The sequence below is a fragment of the Micropterus dolomieu genome, unplaced genomic scaffold, assembly GCF_021292245.1.
Source record: "Micropterus dolomieu isolate WLL.071019.BEF.003 ecotype Adirondacks unplaced genomic scaffold, ASM2129224v1 contig_4577, whole genome shotgun sequence".
In the NCBI taxonomy this organism is placed as follows: domain Eukaryota; kingdom Metazoa; phylum Chordata; class Actinopteri; order Centrarchiformes; family Centrarchidae; genus Micropterus; species Micropterus dolomieu.
Genome location: NW_025733567.1, coordinates 1 through 2,688, shown reverse-complemented (window position 1 = coordinate 2,688; position 2,688 = coordinate 1). Strand labels below are relative to the sequence as shown.

At 32.2% G+C, this 2,688-nt stretch overlaps 1 long non-coding RNA gene across 1 annotated transcript; it reads left to right on the top strand.

Moving 5' to 3' along the window:
• Window positions 1–159: 159 nt before the first annotated feature.
• Window positions 160–2,058, top strand: LOC123964669. Its single transcript, XR_006823505.1, has 4 exons — window positions 160–322; window positions 416–433; window positions 551–623; window positions 980–2,058. It is a non-coding gene; the product is annotated as an uncharacterized LOC123964669 (long non-coding RNA).
• Window positions 2,059–2,688: the final 630 nt, after the last annotated feature.

The window sequence follows — 2,688 nt, the reverse complement described above, 5'->3', positions numbered from 1 at the left end:
TATTGAAAGTGCTTAAATGTACTTTCCTTGAAAGTTTGTGAAAAAATCAAGGCCTTGAAAGTTTTTGAAAATGATTTTCAGACAAGTGGAGATAAAATGAAATTAACAGCAGAACAAACAAACAGAGTGTCTTTATACATGATTGAGGTCTGGTTGGCAGATGGATTTTCCTGCTTCATCTGAACAGGTTGTGACTGTGTTTTGTTGTTTTCTGCAGGGAATCCCTCTGACATGACTGTCATCATCGTCATTGTTGCAGTGGTTGTTCTTGCTCTCGTCGCCATCGCTGTCATTGAATACTTCATTTACAAAAAGAACAAAGGTGAGAGACCAAAACAAAAACGTCTTTTTTTGATAAAGTCAGACATTTATAACTGCAACAACATAAATAATTTGTCTTTTCTTTTTATTTCAGCCAAACGCCCTCCATCTCGTAAGTAAAACTTTTTTTCATTCAGTTTTCTCTGACCTGACTCCAGCAGTGTTGGCTGTTTGTAAAACTCAGTGTCAGAGCAGGATGTGGACTAACAGTGTGTTTCTGACCTTACAGCTGTAAGCAACCCTGAAGTCTTGGAGGAGCTGAATCCAAAAGCGTAAATGACAAACACGCCACCCTGAACACAGTGAATTGCTTCATACGGGACATGAATTTTACCCTTGTTGTTAAACTATCGGTAAACTTTTGAGATTGTTTCTTTATCTGTAAAAATTCTGTGACATGTTGTAGTTGTAAAGAAAAGAACAAAGGTGAAACTGTTGTATATTTAGATGTAAATTTAATATTAAATATTAAAAACTCAAATATTAACCTTTAGAGAAACAGTGACACAAATTTATTTAATTGGTGTTGATCCAAATTAAAACAAATGACTTCAAAAGCATAAAAGGTAAATACTTGTTTTGCTTTGTGGAATTGAACATTTCTGGTAAATTATTTAGTTTTTTAGTTTATCTAATTGTATTCTTTTTGTCTCTTTAGGTTTATGGATAACTTTTACATTGGATCAAGAAACATCCTCCTCTGTAAACTGGGAATTCATTGATTATTGATCACCTTTTATAAACTGATAGAATCAGGGTTGGGATTGAGGAGTAAATGCTTATTGAATGCCTTACAATGAAAACCAATTTTAAAAATTAGTTAACAAAAAAAAATCAAATGTTATCAAATATTAACAGTGACATTAAATTATTTTGAATATTTAGTTTCAATTGAAAAAGTGGAATTTCCTCTCATTGGTAAATTAAATAAGGATCATTTATATTTTTTTTTCTTGAAGAGAAGTAAAACAACAATGAAAGCATCACAGAACTCTTCAATATATATATATATATATATATATATACATTCATTCATTCATAGGGTCTGGTAATATGATGATAAATAACAGATATTTGTCAACCCGTAAAACGTTGTCTTTACTGTTTTAATGAGAAAGTTGTTCTTTGTTTCTCTGGTTTTATTCGATCACTGGCAAAACTGCAAATCAATCAGCAATATCCAAAAACATGCTGCGTAAACTGGACACCTTCTAACTGCGGTGAAATATATTGGTTTATGTTTAATTCACTAAATGGCTTCTAAATTGAATTTCACAAAATGTACAGCATCAGTAATACAACTTGAAATTACACAATCAAACAATGATATGTCGTATCAGTGTTGCCCACCCTAACCTCACACAAACACACACACACACACACACACACTATAAGCATCAACACCATTTGTTTTCCAGTTGTGTAAATAGTTTGCTTGTATATTTCTTAAACACTGATAAGATTTAAAGATTTTGTTTTGATTCAAACCAGGCCAAATAAATATTAACTTATGATTGTGAGGTTTTCCTTAATTAATCAGGTGTGTGTTGTTTTTGTAAAATATCTATATTTTGATCTGTTTTGAAACATTATATGGCTATTAGCTGAGACTTTTAAAGGGTTGTTGAATGTTTTAGCTTCTTCTGTTGGTTTAAGTAGTTAAATGTCAAATGAAGTTTCTCTATTTCATTCCTTTTGTACTGTTATTCTTTTAAATAAAGTCCCAAAAAGTCCATATTTCCTTGTCTTTGCTTATTCTATATTTGTGTATGCAGCTACAAATTTATAAGTATTATTGTGTTTACTGACATCAGAGAGACTAAATAACGTGGCTCTGTAGATGTCAAACTAAAGAGCAGGAAGACCAGAAGTATTTGATCAGACAGACCTGATATTCTGAACAGATACTGAAGGGGAACTGACTTTATATGAAGTGATGGTTTTGTTAGTTTGGGACTATTTTTGTGATATAATTTAGCATTCACACTCTCATGTGCTGTTGTCTAATTTTTTTATGTATCATATGAAGCATTAAGGCTTATTAACAAAAATAGAGCAAAAAATAATACTAATGTTTATAACTGTTGATTCATGTTTTCTTCCTATTTCTTATTTCAGTGTCTGTCATGATCCTGTCCTGAGTGCTGTGTTTTTGGGTTTTCATTCTGAGGGTTTGGGTTTGTAGCTGTTATTTAGTCTGTGTTTTGGTTCCATGTCTTAGTTCCCAGTCCGGTGTTTGTCTTAGTATTTACTTCTGGTCCTTGTACTTCAGTGTTGTTGTTTTGATCTGTACAGTATCTGTCTTATAGTGTTTTTGGTTCTGTCCTGTCTATTGCCCTGTGTCCAGTATCTGTTATGTAGTCAGTC